This window comes from Tamandua tetradactyla, chromosome 8, assembly GCF_023851605.1.
Source record: "Tamandua tetradactyla isolate mTamTet1 chromosome 8, mTamTet1.pri, whole genome shotgun sequence".
Taxonomy (NCBI): Eukaryota; Metazoa; Chordata; class Mammalia; order Pilosa; family Myrmecophagidae; genus Tamandua; species Tamandua tetradactyla.
Genome location: NC_135334.1, coordinates 37,156,223 through 37,175,164, shown reverse-complemented (window position 1 = coordinate 37,175,164; position 18,942 = coordinate 37,156,223). Strand labels below are relative to the sequence as shown.

General features: G+C 36.4%; 1 pseudogene; it reads left to right on the top strand.

Annotated features, from left to right (window-relative positions):
• The first annotated feature begins 5,274 nt into the window (after positions 1 to 5,274).
• Positions 5,275 to 18,535, top strand: LOC143645061 (translation factor GUF1, mitochondrial-like; annotated as a pseudogene).
• Positions 18,536 to 18,942: the final 407 nt, after the last annotated feature.

Sequence of the window (18,942 nt, the reverse complement as noted above, 5' to 3'; positions counted from 1 at the left end):
AGTTTCAATGCTATTATCTTGAAAAATCCATGAAAGCAAACAAAACTCTTTTTCTTAGTAATCTGAATGAATGCTTCATGTAGTCATGGATAATTATTTGCTTCTGACCAGAAAACAATATTTAATACAGTCTAATAGAGAAGTATGGTAAACATTTTTTAATATTGTATAGGAAGAATATACTTTGACATGAATTGAGTTTAAATGATTTCAAACTGATTATTTAGAAGCACCAAAAGGAAAAACAAAATATGTTGATCATAATAAAGACAAGCTAATAAAGGAATCCTGAAGACCAAAAGGTCTATTGTAAGCCAAGCTTCTTGAGACCAAAAGATCATGTCAAATCAGAGTGATTCAAGCATCTAACTTACTGTATGGCACATATATTTACATTTGTCATGATCCTTTGATATGTCAAAATCTTATTTGAGTCCAAAACTTTGTCACACGTGACAATAAGATATTACCAATAATAGTAGCTGCTGCCTCTATGCCAAAACAATACTTCCCACACCTCCACATTTAATGTAACTTATGTCAGATATGGGTGATATAGAATATGTGGTTAATTATACATGCTTGCTGAACTAGTTAGTGATGATCAAGAAAGTTTGCATTGTAATCCAATGAGAAAAAGATGTAGAACTTACCCCTGTGTAGACAAAGTTTTGTTCTGTTTCCTTACCTTAGACCTCAGGATGTTACCTGAAGTTTAGCTAATGCTCAAGCAGATCTGTGTCTTTGGAGTTGGGGTCGAAAAGTATGGATAACTAAAAAGTTTTTCTCATTCCCTGAGAAGGAAATGCTATCTCACATTCTTCTTTACTTGGGTCAGAGGCATTTTCTTTTTACTCCCCCAAAAAAGGTTGTGTTGGCAAGTGAAGTGTGATTGTGACATATTCAATTGAATTAATAGAATATATATCTTTGTATAAAAATAATAGGAGCATACAGGGGTGCACGGGTAGTTCAATGGTTAGAATGCCCGCCTTTCATGGGGGAGACCTGGGTTCAATTCCTGGATCATGCACACCCCCGCCCCAAAAAATAGTAATAGGAGCAGTAATTGCAACCAACAAGAGTTACACTAAATACTCTTTATTAAATATATGTTAGAAGATTTCATTATAAGGCAAGGCCAAGTTTGATTTTGATCTAATAAGCTTGAGTTTTCTGCCAATATGAGTCATTTCAGCAGCACATCTGAATACACAATATATGTCCACATTGGTCTCTGAGAGATTAGTAAGCAATGGTAATGCTCAAGCTTGATTAAATTGGGTGATTGCAAACTCCTGTTCTTGATATCTTAAATTTAGCTCCTTATAGGAAAATCATTCTACTCAAGAAGGGAATAAGAAAGTATTTAAATGAAGTGCTCAAAAGAGGGCTTATTTACAGCTAATGGTAATTTGTGCTATGGAGATTTCTCGGTTATATTTTTACTCCTCAAAATGACCCCAAAGCAATGTTTTTTGAGTGAAGCACAATACTTTATATTTTAAAGGTTAAAAACACACTATAGTTCAAGATCCATTTCAGCCTCAAAGTTGAGGATCTTTAGATACTTGTCCTCTGAACACCAATTTTTATTTTTTATTACATTTTTTGTTTATACTTTTCTGTTGTGTAACCAACGAGAGTGATAATTTTTGAAACTAAACCCAAAACACTTTCATTCTTCCAATTCTTGAGAGCAAAGATTGAGAGAGAAAAAGGCAAGTGGGAGACATTGGAATGTCTTGCTGAGTTATGAACAGCGATTTTTTCCCCATTCCTTTCATGAACTATATAGATTAAGGAAGGAGTCATTGCCTGTAGATTATGATTACTTCTTATAAAGATCTGAATCATATTCATATTTGTGTTTACGAAATCTAACACAGAATCTACTATCTGAGTCGGTAATCAAGAAATGTTTGCAATATATATTTTTGTAGTGTGTTATCAATCATTTTCTAGAAGTTAAAGATCTTATCTAAGATTAACTTCATTCTCACATGACATTGGGAATTAGTAGCTGCTTTCAAATTTGGATTCACTTTAGAGTTACCCACAAAGCTATTTTAAAAACCCAGAAGCTTGGTGCCTATCCCCAAGGACTGATTAAGTCTGGGGTAAAGCCCTGGCATCACTGTTTTTACAAAACTCTCAGGGGTGTTCTAATGTGCAGCCTGGTTTAGAATCATTACCACTGTCCAAGACCAGTGCTTCTCAAACTATAAAGTGCATACAGAGCATCTGGAGGTCTTGTTAAAGTGCAGATTCTGGCTCAGGATGTCTGGAACAGAGCCTGACATTTTTCATTTATAATAAGCTGCAAAGTGTTGATGATGCTGAGGGTAAGCTGGCCAACTGTCCTCATTTGCCTAGGACATGAGGACATGGGGTTCTAAGTGTGAAAACTGAGAATGTCCTGGAAAAACTGGGACAGTTAATTCCCTCTGTAATTACCTTTGTAGTCCATGGACTACATTTTATGTAATAAAGCCCTAAAGCAGAGATTCTCAAACTTTAGTGTCCTTCAAAATCACATGAAGGCTTATTAAAACTCAGATTACTGCTATTGACCCCCAATTTTTTTACTTCTTTGGTCTGGGGTGAGTTCCAAGATTTCACATTTATAAAGTGTACCGGATGATCTTGATGCTGTTAATCAGGGGATCATTATTTTTGAATCACTAGTCTAAATCATTGGTTCTCAAGCTTTTCCGCACATTGAAATAGCCTGAAGAGCTTTTAAAACTCTTGAGGTCTCAGCCTTATTCCAACAGATTGTCTTTAGGATCCAGTAAGGGCATTGGGATTTATAAAAACACCCCAGATGGTTTTAATGTGCTGTCAAAGCTGAGATTCATGGTGAATACATATATTATAATTACCTATAGTTCAAATATAAGCTAGTTTTTGTGTATTTGATGTTCATGTTTATTCATGTCACTCTTATGCTCTATTAACACGAAATATCATGAGTGACTGAACAAAGACATTAAACATAGAGCTATTTCTTTTTCCTAGGTGTGCTTATTATCATTGGCCTGAAGAAGTAAGGATATATTTATAGGATTTATATTTGTCCCACTTGGGAGCAGACTGAGCCTCTGTCTCTATCTCTAGATACATTTAATATCCCCTAACCTTCGAAGGCAAGTTGGGGCAACACTCTCTGCTTGGAAGAAAACCTACTCTATCTCTTTGGCTCACTCTTTTCTGCTCTCCCATTCCCTCTTTTGTCTTCTACCTTTTCCTCTTCTTATCTTTCCTCTAGTTTGTAAAAAACTGGCCTTATAACCACTGTCATCACCAACACCTTCACATCAAAATAACAGACTTATTAATACCCCTTTTCCTTTTGCTAATTGCCTTTTGCTTGTTTGTTTGCTAATTTTCTATATATCCATAATTCCCTCATCCCCAAGCCCTCCCGAGTAAGTGGAAATAATCACTCATTGCATTTGTTAAGAGCAAGTATTTTTTTACCTTTTTATTTTTTATTGTTTTATTCATTTCATTTTCATGAACACATTCCAATGCGACTCCCTGTCTCTTTGTTCCAATCTGGTTTCTTATTAATTGAGAGAAACCATATTTACCTCTTTGTACCATTTCTTGGGATACCTACTCTCACATTTCTTAGTAACAATTCATATGCTGCTTGAATAGTTTACAGTTTTTTGGCATTATATATTGAACTTTTATATGGAAGAAAAGAATTTAACTTTCTTATGCACCCCTAACCACCAAAAAATCATTACCTTCCTTATGAGCCCCCCACCCCCAGTATTTATATCAAGTATTTTTATTACATCAATATATTTTTATTATGAATGTGTAAATAATATTGACAGTTGACCTATAAATTCCAATTAAATTTCTATTCTTGCTAAATTTTTGTTTTCCCTGGTGTCATAATTGCCTTTTGCTTGTTTGTTTGCTAATTTTCTATATATCCATAATTCCCTCATCCCCAAACCCTCCCGAGTAAGTGGAAATAATCACTCATTGCATTTGTTAAGAGCAAGTATTTTTTTACCTTTTTATTTTTTATTGTTTTATTCATTTCATTTTCATGAACACATTCCAATGCCACTCCTTGTCTCTTTGTTCCAATCTCAGCTGCAGTTCCCTCTTCCTGCAGCAGATTATTTTTCTAAGATGTCCCTTCATCACTCTCCTTGGAATAGTTTTCTTCTCTCTGCCCTGCTGGATTCACATTTTCCTGGACCCCAAGGATTCTTCTTTCTTGGCTTAGTCCCTTGTCTTTGTGAAGCATGTACTGGAATAGTTTCATGAGAAAAGGTGCACGTGAAAAGTATTTGTTCTGGACCTCGATTGTGTGAAAAATTAATTTTACTGATCTAGTGGGAGTCAGATACTATGTTAAAAAATAACTTTTTTTCTGATTTTGGAAGGAATATTTCCATTAAATTCTAGCTTCCAACATCACTTTTGAGAAGTCTATTATGATTCTCAGACCTAACACCTGTAAAAGACCTATTTTTTCCTTTTTCTTGAAGCTTTTAAGATACATTCAATATTATTTCATATGGTGCTTTGAAATCTTTTTATGAGGTATTTTGATGATGGCTACTTCTTCACATAATATGTTGAACACTCAGTGGAGGCTTTCAATCTCCACTGAGAAACTAAAGCCAGGTTTAGCTAGGTTTCTGGGAGGTTTTTAAATACGTATTTCTCAGTTTTATCCTTTTCTTATATTTGTTTCATTTTTCAGAAACGTTTGTTGTTAGTGCTATGTCCAGGGAGAGTTATTCAAATTTATCTCCTATCCCTTGTGTAAAAATTCTTATTTCCACTCTCATATTTTCAAATGATCTTTTTCTAAATTCTTTGAATGATCTATTGCATGGGATACTATTCTTGTTTCATAAATGTAATATTTTTTTCACTTCTTTGAGGATATTAATTACAATTTCATGGCATTTTCTTCATGCTTTTTGTAACATCCCTAGTTTGTATTTTCTATCTTCCTATTATTTTAAATCTTGCCCTTTTTTGTGTCTGAGACTGTTCTATTTCAAATATCTGACTTTTCATTTAAAAGTGGGGCACTGGGGCGAGCCACGGTGGCTCAGCAGGCAGAGTTCCCGCCTGCCATGCCGGGACCCAGGTTCGATTACCGGTGCCTGCCCATGCAAAAAAAAAAAAAATGAGGCACTGAAGGACAGGGAGATGCAATCAACTGATTATCCTGGAAAGGCTGGTCCCTCGGGTTTTAGGATTTATCTGACCTAGCATGAAAGAGTCGGAATGGGCACTTCCCATGGATCCCTAGAGAGTGGGAGAGGGATTAAAGGAGAAGGAGGAGGTATAACAGAGAAAATGGGTTTTAACAAATGAGTATGGTTACTGAATCTGTATTAATATTTCTTCTAGCCTCCAGTGTTTTGGAGCAGCTAAAAGGAAAAATCTGAGATGATCGAATGGTAGCACTCTAGGATCTGTTCTATATCTGCTTATTGAAGTGTTCTTTGAAAATTATTACTTTTTTCTTTCTTTGTTGTGTATATATGGTATATTTTACAATTAAAAAAATGATTAAAATTTTTTTAAAAAGTGAGGCATTAAAAAGTTGATTGGAAGGCTTTTGTGTGTGTGATGACGGGAGATGTACTAATACATTGACGGGTACTCGTTGTTGGGTAATATGATGAGGGACTTAACCTGTTTCATTGGATGCCCTCCAAATGTCAGAATTAGTAGGAGTTATCTATTAGTTCAAATAGCAAACTCCAGAAAGGAACCATTAAGTCTCCTTATCTAGAGGTTATACTTAAATATTGGCTTTATATGAATCATGTGGGGCAAGAGCGTATAAGCCTAGCAGTTAATTTTGTGGATGTTTTTACTTAATCTCCCTGTTTCTTGTAAGATTTATTTTCTCATACTCTCCCAGTGTGGATGGCCTTGTCATCCTGATTTCCTGCAACCACCAGCTCTTGCTCTGATTTTTCAACACAGAAGAAACACCTTCTTAAGGCTGCTGTGTGGGATTTCCCCAAAGTGTCTCATCAACCAGGCAAGAGAATGAGGAATAGAGGGGATTGCCAAGTACATTGTTCAGTATGCTTGCTTTGTAAAATTGTTTTTTAATATTTCATTCAGCCCAGAAATTGCTTTAACAATTTTCTGCAGTACAGTAATTTCTAGAATGTGTGTGTGAAGTCGCTGAGCCATTGTGTTCCTCATCAGAGTTGAAGGAGCTGTATTAATCTTTTCATTGTCTCCCCTTACATACAGGGGAGTGACTGATTGCTTGGCATATGCTAGATACCACATGGTGCCAAACAGATGGAGACAGTTCAGGCAGAAGTTGGGTCGGGCAGAGATGTACACCACAATTTTGGATTTGTAAAGGGAAACAACTAGTAAGCCTTCCTTTCTTTCATCTCATATTTGGATATTGAACTGGGGGGGAAAAGCAGAATTAATTGCTGTAAATTCTACTGATCTGGATTCTGTTGAAGGAAAAACATATTTGTAATTCATACACAGAGATATTCAACCCACTAAATGAATCAGCTAATTCTGGAAATCATAAAATATATTAAAACTTTCATTCTTAATTTTGAAGTTAAAATTTAATGTCGTTGTAGCCTAGGTTTCTTTTTCTTAATTTTCTCACTACATCCATGGCCCATTAATTTATTTAAGTAAGTTATAATTTCAGTATCTATAACACCATGCCAGGCATTATCCCAATGATTGGTAATATTGCAGGAGATAAAATGTAGATGCTCTGGTGCTCATGTGACATATTCTGGTAAGCCTTTCTAGTCCATCATTATACTCCAGATTTCTGTTCTCTCAAAAAGACTTTGAACAACTAGCAAAAAAAAATCAGGCCCATCATCTTCCAAACTCCAGAAAACATTTAAAGGATTGCAGGCACTGGACAAGTGCTAAATCCAGAAAATGCAATTTAAAAAGCAGTAAAAGCTCATATTGCCTTTGCTGGCCCTTCCCCCTTCCCTTCCCCATTGCTGTGTGGAGCCAGCCTGCACTCCCGTTGTGCATCCTCAACCCTGTTTTGAGCGAGTAGATCCACTCTTATGTGCATATTGGGGTGCCTGGAAGCTGGTGCCAATCTATCAAGTCACAGCCTGAAAGGCTGAACCAGGACACTTGTATTTGGCTCACCCTGACAGAACTTGTCTTACAGGCAGAAGCAGCTTGCAGACAGCTGAAGCAGTGTAAGAAATAATTAAATGAAAATAGCCAGGGGCAAAGGTTTACCACTTTGAGACCCACAATAGAGCAATGAAGGAGGTGTTGCCTATTTCCGAAGGGCCAGAGAGGGCATTCAAATTCTTATAATGGAGGAATTCCTAAGGCCAGGAATGCAAGCCTCAGGCAAAACACAGAATCAGAAAAGACCCAGAGGATCTTGCACTTTTGCTTTGGCTGGCCTTGATAGAAGCTCTACATTCTAAAGAAGACCAGAAGCCAGCCTATCTTTGCCATGCAAAGATGGTGAATTGTTTTTTGCCTTGGTGTGCTTGTTTTTGTTAGCTCCTGGCACTCAAATCTCTGTCATATTACTAGATGGACACAGTGTAAGAAATAGACAGCTCAGGGACTAAATCTCAGTACCAACACATTAAAATGTTAAAATGTACAGTGTGCAAAAAAGATTACAAAGACAAAAAAAAAAAAAAATCAAGAAATGATGGGCCATCCATAGGAACAAGATAAAAATTCAGAAACCATCAATGAAGAAGACCGGACATTGGACATATCAGTCCAAGACTTTTAAAAAATGATCTTCAGTATCCTCAAAGAGATAAAGGAAAATATAGAGAAAAAAGCTAAAGAATATCAAGAAAACAATGAATGAGAATATCAATAAAGAGATAGAAAATTTTTAAAGGATCCAAACAGGAATAATGGGGTTGAAGACCGTAACAATAGAAATGAAAAATTCCTCAGAGGGTTTCAACAGCAGATCCAGATTCCTGGAGCCCTTTATAAGCAGAGAGAAAGTCAGACAGACAGAGAGCAAGGAGAAACCGCCACATGCATTTCCATGTGACAGAAAAGCCAAGGACCGACGATCCCTGATCATAATACCCAAAATGCCATGGTCTTTGGGAAGAAAGCATCACCTTCCTGATGCTTTCTTTCCTAGCCTCAAATCTTACAGATTTATAACCATACACATGCACATAAAACTATGAATTCATACTGACACCTCCAATTCTAATCCAACACCTCAAGGTTTATTCTATTCCTTTATGCTGAATAAATTCCCATTATTTAAGCAAACTTAATGATGCTATCTGTTTTCACAACTAGGAAATTAAACAGAGAGTTTATTATTTTTTATAAGAAAATCATAGAAGATATCTCCAATTAGATGATCCTTGGAAGTGAGAGTAGGACCTGTGGGTATATGAAGAAAGAGAATATAAAGATCCTGATTAGAAATCATACTTGAGAAACAACAAAGGGTCAGTAGAGTTGAAGCAAGGAGAGCAAGCAGAAAACCAGTGGGGGATGAAGTTAGAAATAGAGCTATATATGAAATTATGTAAGGATATTTAGAGATTTGTAGGGACTTAAATTCTACACTGATTGAGACAGGAAACTATTAGAGTTCTTTGAGTGGAGAAATTACATGATTTGGTTTATATTTCAAAGGGGTCAGGTTAGGTTGGATCTTGGCACATACATTTTTCATGGGAATGTACAATAGCCAGTTGCTTTTTAAAACAGTTTAGCAATTCCTCAAAAAGTTAAATATACAGTTCCTGTATGACTCAGCAATTTTATTCCCAAGTATATACACCACAGAAATGAAAATATATTCACACAAGCATTTGTGCATGACTGTTCATGACATCCATATTCGTAATGGAATGGAAACAACCCAAATGTTCATCAACTGAATTATGGATAAACAAAATGTAATATGTACATACAATGGAATATTATTCAGCCACATAAAGTAATGATGTATGATACATGATACAACATGTATGAACCTTGAAAACATTATACTACTATGTGAAAGAAGCCAAATACAAAAAAACTATTGTATGATTCTGTTTATATGAAATGCCCAGTATAAACAAATCCATAGAGACAGAAAATAAAAATGTGGTTGCCAGGGGCTGGGTGTGGGGAAAATGGGGAATGACAGCTGTGCTGGTTTGAAAGGAAGTATGCCCCCTAGAAAATCCATGTTTTAACCAAAATCCCATTTCATAAAGGTAGAATAATTCCTGTTCAATACTGTATGTTTGAAACTGTGATTGGATCATCTCCCTGGATGTGATTTAGTCAAGAGTGGTTGTTAAATTGGATGAGGTGACGACATGTCTCCACCCATTTGGGTGGATCTTGATTGGTTTAATGGAGTCCTATAAAAGAAGAAACATTTTGGAGAAAGAGATTCAGAGAGAGCAGAGAATGCTGCAGCACCACAAAGCAGAGAGTCTGCCAGCCAGTGACCTTTGGAGATGAAGAAGGAAAATGACTTCAGGGGAGCTTCATGAAACCAGAAGCCAGGAGAGAAAGCTAGCAGATGACACCATGTTTGCCATGTGCCCTTCCAGTCGAGAGAGAAGCCCTGACTGTGTTCGCCATGTGCCTTCTACTTGAGAGAGAAACCCTGAACTTCATCAGCCTACTTGAATCAAGGTATCTTTCCCTGGATGCCTTTGATTGGACATTTCTATAGACTTGTTTAATTGGGACATTTTCTCGGCCTTAGAACTATCAACAAGCAACTCATTAAATACCCCTTTTTAATAGCCATTCTGTTTCTGGTATATTGCATTCTGGCAGCTGGCAAACTAGAACAACAGCTAATTGCTATAGAGTTTCTTTTTGGGGTGATGTAAATGTTCTGGAATTATATAATAAGGATGGTGATACAACTTTATGAATATAATAATAAAGAATGAATTGTATACTTAATTAAAATGATTTTTAAAATATAGTAGTGTATGACATAAAACAGTTAAATTGGGGATGTGAAGGTAGTTCAGTGCTAGAATTCTCGCCTGCCATGCGGGAAACCCAGCTTTGATTCCCGGCCCAGGCACTTCCCAAAGTTGCTTTGGAAATGTAATTAATTACAAATTGTAACCTAATACCATTGAAAAGAACAGGAAGATAAGAACAAACTTAAGTAAATTGCAAATGGTATTTTTACTGGATAATGCAGCTAAAACGACAAAATGAAATGTATACAGATATTATACTCTTGTTATAAAATCCATTTCCCATAGATGTATGATTAGCAACTCTGTAACTACTTTATTTACATTCTAAGATTGAAATAATAACCTAGAAAAAAAAGCCATATTTCTCACTATAGAGAATGGAGTTTCAAATAAAGAAAGGAATAGAATAAACCTTGAGGTGTTGGATTCAAATTGGAGGTGTCAGTATGAACTCATAGTTTTATGTGCATGTGTATGGTTTTATATATATATATATATATATACTCTCACACTCAGATATGTGCACTCATATATATGTATATAGAAATGAATATAGATGTATCTGAATATTTGAGTTAATATATATTCATTTTTTATATTATAAAAAGTTTTTTATTGTATCGCATAGTATATACAATGCAAAGAAAGAAAAAAATAATATTTTCAAAGCACACTCAACAAATAGTTATAGATCATATCCCATCTTCTCACATTTTTCCTTCTAGCTGCTCCCAAACACTGGAGGCTAGAAAGAATTACTAATATGGTGATTCAGCAGTCATACTTGGTTGACCATTTTTCTCTCCTCCTCCTTCTCCTTTAATCTTCTCCCAATCCATAGGGATCTTTAGAGAATGCCTGCTCTAATTTTTTCATATTGAGAAGGATCCTGAAGGATAAGGTGATATAATTGATTAATAATACTAGAGAGGCTGTCCCTCTAGGATTTAGCTGACCTTGCAACCTTCTGGGAATTATATGTTCCAAGAAGACAAACCTAGTGCATGAAACCTTACTGTACATTCTTATAGTTTTAGCTCTGACTTTTGAAAGGATCAAGGGAAAATAAAACCTATATAGTGAGAGTACAACTACCACCCAGGAAATAAGAGCTACTTAGAGAAGAGGTTGATTTCCAGATTTGGGGCAGGGAAAATAAAAGATTTCTTGGAGATTCTTGTAGTAACAGAAAATGAGGAACTGTTCAAGAAAGGATATGTCATGCCAAAAGACACCGAATCCAATCTGAAGATGCTCCCATGCCCAACCTGGAACAATCTGAGAAATAACATAACTAATAACAGGACTTAATTATAACCTATAAAAGAAAACGTCCATGGGTCCAAACTGTTATCAATGAATAATTGAAAAATGAATAAATAGTAGAGAAGAAGGGACAACTCTTATTTCTTATAGAATAATTCCAATAAATAAATATAGAAAGAATGAGAGCAAGAGAAAAATCACCATTATACAAATCCCACAGGAATACTTGTTGCAGACATGGCCACTAAAATCAGTGGGAAAATTTTGTATAGAAGCAGTGCATTAGCATAGTTTCAAACAGTCTTCCTCAATATATTCAATTACAAAGGAAAATAATAACTTTATAGTAGAAAATAGCTGATACCACCTTATTTGAGTGATCAAGTACTGAGTAATAAGACACTAGTGATAAGACATTCCCAATATCATGTCTCTACTGATACAATATTCTGAGAAGGACAAGATATTTCTTTTGTGGTATTTTTACCAAAAATTCATTTATCTACATCTAAGTATGAGAAATATCACACAAATTCAGACTGAAAGATATTCAACAAAACAGCTGTCTCAGTAACCATCAAAAGTGGCAAGGTCATGAAGGACAAGAAAATTAATAAATTATCACAGATTGGAAGATATTAAGGAGATGCAAAATTTAACTGTAATGTGGAAACCTGGACTTGATTCTGGATCAAAAAAGCACATTAGAGGAAATACTAGTGAAATTGTAATAAGTTTTCCAATATAGTTAATAGTATTTTACCAATGTAAGTTTCCTGGGGTTTATAATTGTACTATGCTTATGTAATTTGCTAGTAGTAGGGAAAGCTGGGTGAAGGTTATAAATGAACTTACTGTACTATTTTCCCAGCTTTTCAGTAAGTATAACATTATTATAAAAGAAAAATTTTTAAAGGATATTATGCCAAGCGTTTTGGGCTGAATAGCCAGAAATGAGTTTCATTCATTAATATGGGCAAGAATGTCAAAGGAGCAAATTTTCATAGTGAGATCTGAAGTTCCATTTTGGACACATGATATTTGAAATGCTTAATGGAAACGGAGATATCAAGTAGGCAGAAGTACAGGAGATTGACAGAGACAGAAGCTTGAGTTTGTTCAGCATGGATGGTATTTAAAATTATGAGACTATGTGAAATCACTTAGGGAGTGAGTACAGAAACGGAACAAAGGAAGTCTGAAGACCTAGGTACTTCAGTATTTAGAAGTCATGGAGATGAAAATGAAACAGCAAACACAGGGAAGAAGAGGAGAGAGTATGCCCTAGAACTCAGGTGAAAGTGTTCCGTCCATACCAGATCCTACTAATAGGCAATAAGATAATGACTAATATTTACCTATGGTGATGAGGAAGTGAATGTTGTCCTTTATTAGATCTAATAAGTAGGTACAAAAACCTCCCTGGAGAGAATTTAGGAGTGATTTGGAAGACAAGTGTTAGAGATAACTAGGACAGAATACTAGTTTTAGAAAAATGTTCTGCTGAAAACAGGTGCAGAGAAATGAGGTGATGGTCTGAGAGGGGCATGGGATCATTTTTCTTCCTTTTTAAAAGGATGGGAATTTTATTTATTTATAAATTTTAAAAACATTTTTTAAACATAACAACATGCAAACATGAACATTCTTACCGTATGATCATTCCATTCTTGGTATATAATCAATAACTCACAATTTCACCACATAGTTGTATATTTATCATCATGATCATTTCTTAGAATATTTGCATCAATTCAGAAAAAGAAATAAAAAGAAAAAAGAAACATCATAATGCCATTCCCTTTACCCCTCCCCCTTTCATTGATCACTAGCATTTCAGTCTACTAAATTTATTTTAACATTTGTTCCCTCTAGTATTTATTTATTTTTTAATCTATATGTTTTGCTCATCTGTCCATAAGGTAGATAAAAGGAGCTTCAGACACAAGGTTTTCACAATCACACAGTTACACTACGAAAGCTATATCATTATACATTCATCTTCAAGAAACATGGCTAGTGGTACACAGCTCTACATTTTCAGGCACTTCCCTCCAGCCTCTTCATTATACCTTAACTAAAAAGGTGATATCTATATAATACGTAAGAATAACTTCCAGGATAACCTCTTGACTGTTTGGAATTTCTCAGCCATTGATACTTTATTTTGTCTCATTTCACTCTTCCCCCTTTTGGTCGAGAAGGTTTTCTCAATCCCTTGATGCTGAGTTCCAGCTCATTCTAGGATTTTGTCCCACGTTGTCAGGGAGGTTGCACCCCTGGGAGTAATGGTCCATGTAGAGAGGGGGAGGGCAGTGAATTTGCTTGTCATATTGGCTGAGAGAGACAGAGAGGCCACACTTGAGCAACAAAAGAGGTTCTCTGGGGAAGACTCTTAGGCCTAATTTTAAGTAGGCTTAGCCTATACTATGTGGGGATAAGTTTCACATGAACAAACCCCAAGACTGAGGGCTCGTCCAATTTCTTTGGTTGTCCCCACTGCTTATGAGGTTATCAGTAATTCTCCCCATGGGGAAGTTGAATTTTCCCCCTTTTAAAAAAAGATGGGAATTTTGAAAAAACAAAATGGTTTTGAAAAATTCTATAAGTAGGGGTTAAAAATCATCTGCAAAAAATTGGGAGAAATGACTCCAGTTTCACCTGATGCACAGGTGCAAAGTTTTCCTTAATCAGGAACATAGATAAATATCGGAAGGGAGGTTGGAAAATGAGTGCAGTTTTTCTTTTCTGATTGTTTCCATTTTTTCATTAAAATGAGGCACAAATTCATGATCTGAAGATAAGGCTGGAGAAGGAGGTGTAGGGGTTTGAGAATTGTGAGAAGGTGTGACGTGGCCACCTAAATGTGTAGGAAAGGTAAGAGAATTCCCATGAATTATCAAGAACCCACTTCAAAGCCTTGACAATTAATTTAAGAAAAACAAGTAAGGGGTGGGCCACAGTGGCTCAGCAGGCAAGAATGCTTGCCTGCAATGCCAGAGGACCTGGGTTCGATTCCTGGTGCCTGCCCATGTAAAAAAAAAAGGTAAAAGAAAACAAGTAAGCACATTCAGTTTTGTAACAGTAGATATGAAATATCCCAATAGTTACCTGTAACAGGATTTGAAATCACCATGAATATTGAAGAGAAAAAAATAGAAAGGACATTGAGTGTGTACACAAAAGAACTACTATTATAATGGGCTGAAAAACTCCAAGGTAGATGGAAAGGAAAGGAAAGCCATAAAGGAGATGGCTTTCTTGTCCTTCAAAGGCAAGAAAGAAGTTTGCTACAGTTTGGGCTTGAATACCCTCATTTGCATCTACTACAAATAAAACACTCTGGGAAGCAGAGAGTGACCTGGATACTTCATAATTAAAGTAAACATGGTTTAAGCCCTAATGACTTTTGAATGCCAATTGTTATTTTTTTAGGAATTTTGAAAGCCACTTGTTAAACATAACCATTATTAAAAATCAACTTACAGGAATGTAAAGTTAAAAACAATATTTAAAAGGGTAAGTACTATTCAGTACTCATTACTTTCTACTTCCTTTATTGCATTTTATTATAAGCTCGAGTTATTTACATCTATTTTATCTGTGTGATGGAAATGCTATATAATAATGACTTATGTATCTCTTCACAGCTCTGCATCCAGGGATATCAAGTCGGCAGACTAAAATTGGCCATAGTGGGAGTATTCGTACTATAGAAATCAACTATGGCTATAAACCAGGGCCTTTTTCATCATATGAAAAGTGAAAGAGTCTATGGATTAAAGCTCTGGAGTGGGGAGATAAATTGTAGACATGAGAAAATGGTGTTAGTAAATATTTAAGAACCAGCTCTCTGTAGAGAAAAGGCCCTGGTTTATAGCCATAGTTGATTTCTATAGTACGAATACTCCCACTATGGCCAATTTTAGTCTGCCGACTTGATATCCCTGGATGCAGAGCTGTGAAGAGATACATAAGTCATTATTATATAGCATTTCCATCACACAGATAAAATAGATGTAAATAACTCGAGCTTATAATAAAATGCAATAAAGGAAGTAGAAAGTAATGAGTACTGAATAGTACTTACCTTTTTAAATATTGTTTTTAACTTTACATTCCTGTAAGTTGATTTTTAATAATGGTTACGTTTAACAAGTGGCTTTCAAAATTCCTAAAAAAATAACAATTGGCATTCAAAAGTCATTAGGGCTTAAACCGAGGCTATTGGGACCTAGCAGCGTGCCTTTGTAGATGGGCAGGCAGTGCCATGGTGCTGTCACTCCTGGGGTTCCCTCCTGACATCCCAGCCACCCAGGGATATGTGGGTGTTCTCGGGCGGGGGCTGGTGGTGCCAACAGGTGGTTGGACTGCTGCTGAGGACTGCCTGGAAGTGGTGCCTCTTTGTGCCACTTGGCTGCTGGTGAGTCCTGGGCTTCCGCCAGGCTCTACGATTCTGCAGACCGCAAGGAAAAAATTGACATGTCTAAATTTCGTGTTGAAAATAGAAATTTCAGGATTACTCCACATGTGGATCATGGAAAAAGTACCTTAACTGATAGGCTTCTACAACTAATAGGGACAATTGATAAAACAAAGAATAAAGAGCAAGCGCTTGACAAATTGCAAGTGAAACAATAAAGAAGAGTCACTGTTAAATCACAGCCAGCATCTCTCTTTTATAATTATGAAGGAAAGTAGTACATTTTTAATTTCATTGATACTCTGGACCATGTTTACTTTAATTATGAAGTATCCAGGTCACTCTCTGCTTCCCAGAGTGTTTTATTTGTAGTAGATGCAAATGAGGGTATTCAAGCCCAAACTGTAGCAAACTTCTTTCTTGCCTTTGAAGGACAACTGTCAGTAATTCCAATTATAAGTAAGATAAACCTGAAGACTGCTGATCTTAAGAGGTTTGAAAAACAAACTGAAAAGGTATTTTATATTCCAAGTGATGAATGTATTAAGATTTCTGCTAAACTTGGAACAAAGATTGAAAGTGTTCTTCAGGCAGTCATTGAAAGAATATCCTCGCCTAAAGTGCATCGCCAAAATCTCCTGAAAACCTTGGTATTTAACCCCACCTTTGACCAGTATAAGGATGTGATAGCCAAAGTAGCATCATTTGAAGGAGTGGTTTCCAAAGCAGATAAAATTTTCTCTGCGCATTCTTAAAAGACATATGACATCAACAAAATGGGAATTCTGAATCCCAATGAGCAGCCAACTGATAAATTATATACAGGACACTGGACTATCTGATTGCTGGGATGAAAGATGTCACTGAAGTGCAAATAGGAGATAGATTATATTCACATAAACAACCAGTGGAATCCTTGCCTGGGTGTAAATTAGTGAAACCAAAGGTATTTGCAGGAATGTACCCTATAGACCAGTCTAAATAGAATAACCTGAAGAGTGCTATAAAAAATTGACTTTAAATGACCCCAGTGTAATAGTTCATCGGGACAGTAGCCTTGCACTGGGTGGTGGCTGGAGGTTGAGGTTTCTTGGACTCTTGCATGTGGAAGTTTTTAACCAGTGACGAGAGCAAGAATATAATGCTTCTGTTATTTTGACAACCCCCAGTGTTCTTTCTAAAGCTGTTCTTTCATCAACAATATTACTAAACGAATATAGAGAAAAAGAAATTGCAATCATCAATCCTGCATGATTACCTGATAAATCATAAGTAACAGAATATTTAGAGTCACTTCTTTTGAGCACCATTATCACACCAGAGGAGTACAATGGAAAAATAATGATGCTTTGCAAGGCTCAAAGAGCAGTTCAGAAAAGTATGATGTTTATTGATCAAAATAGAACTTTTTTGCACTCAAATATCTCTTCCCTTTGAGTGGAATTGTGGTGGATACTTATGACTTTGAAATCCCTGTCTTTGGATATTCTAGTTTTGATTATGAAGATGCAAGTTGTCAGATTCAGAACTTGTAAAAATGGGTATTCTGCTGAATGGCAATCTTGTAGAGGAGCTAGTAACTGTTGTACACAAAGACAAAGCCTACTCTGTTGGCAAAGCCGTATGTGAACCTCTAAAGGATTCTCTTCCTAGGCAACTCTTTGAAATAGCAATCCAAGTGTAACTGGTGTCCTGCTGGCCGTGGTGCCAGCTGAACCCTGATCCAGGTTTGATAGTTTTGAAACTAAAACAATTTAGAGATGAGAGGGCCAGTAGGCATAAGTAGTAAAGTTCATTAAAGGAGAAGTTTATTAAAAAGAAAGAGTACATGTTAGAGGAGTTAACACAGGCATGCTCGATAGAGGGACATGCACTGAGTGAAGTGGGCCAGCTTGTTTTATAGGAAAGTTTTACCAGTGGCAGATTTCCATAGTAACCTTTGAGTATTAGGTGTCTTCTGTGTTCCAGGAGGAGATAGCTAGCGGAATTTATGGTTTGTTGTCACATACCTAAAATTTGTCTTTGGGCAAATGGTTAACAATCTTTATGACCCTATGCTTCCTGCTATTAATTAGGAGTTTGCTTTGGGCCTAGAATTTTAGAAGCTTTTATGGTTGGTGAGGTTGCAATGGTTTGGGGAGTGTTGGGGACCAGAGGCTAACCTAAGATGGCGATTGAGCCAACATGGCCACCCCGGCTAATGCAATGGCATCTATATAGTACAACAAGGTTCTTCACGGAAATAGGTTCCTGCCGGGACCTTCCTGCCGGCGCGAACTCCCCACCAATTATCTAACCAGCCCTTCCCGCCGGCGTGAACTCCCTCCTATCATAATGCTCCACATACCCTACTCCCTCCCCAAGTCGATATATATACACCCGGCTTGCTTAATAAAATTTGCAGCTTGATCAGAATCCTGTCTTGCTGTCCTTCTTGCGTCTCTCTGTCCCATAGCCATTCTTCCCTCAGCAGGTGGCGGACCCCGTTGACTGTCCTGCGGGTCAGGACAGGGGAAGTTTGGGGACTTCAGGGAAATTTTTGTCCCAGGAAGTTTGCAGCCAAAGTCTGCAGCTCTGTACTAGTTCCTTTGGAGCTAGACAAGAAAAAAGGGACTTGGAGCTACTGTTAACTCTTTCAGAGCTGAATAGGGAATCAGGGACTTACAGTTGTTCTATTTTACCCTGCTTCACAAGCTGCTATTGGAAGAAAAATAATTGCAAGGAAATTATAAAAGCCTATAGGAAAAATGTTTTGGCAAAATGCTATGGTGATTATATTACCTGAAAAATGAAACTTCTGAAGAGACAAACAGAAGGAATGAAAAAACCGAGGAAAGTTGGCAACATCTGAGTTCCAAAGATGCTTTTATAAAAGCTCAAAAAGAAAATCTGTTAAATAATCAGTGGGAAAATATATGGAATTATCATAAATTAAGAACTATATTCTTTAATATTTATTAGTAATTTATCATGTTAATAGAATGATAAATATAAAAATGTTCTCCCCCTTCAATATTAATTTGCTTGTTGAAAGAAAAAGTCAGTAGGATTCATTTCCAGCACACCACTGGTGTCAGAATACAAAAGTGTATTTTATTAGTTTCTTAGCTGCTATGACAGATAGCATACAATGGGTTCAAAACAAAAGAAATTTATTGGCTCACAGTTTCAGAAGGGAGAAGGCCTGTCCTCCCCATGTCAGTATCTTTCAGCTGGCCAGCAATTTTTTGGGTTCCTTGGCTTTTCCATCATATGAAAATGTGCATGGCAGCATCTTCT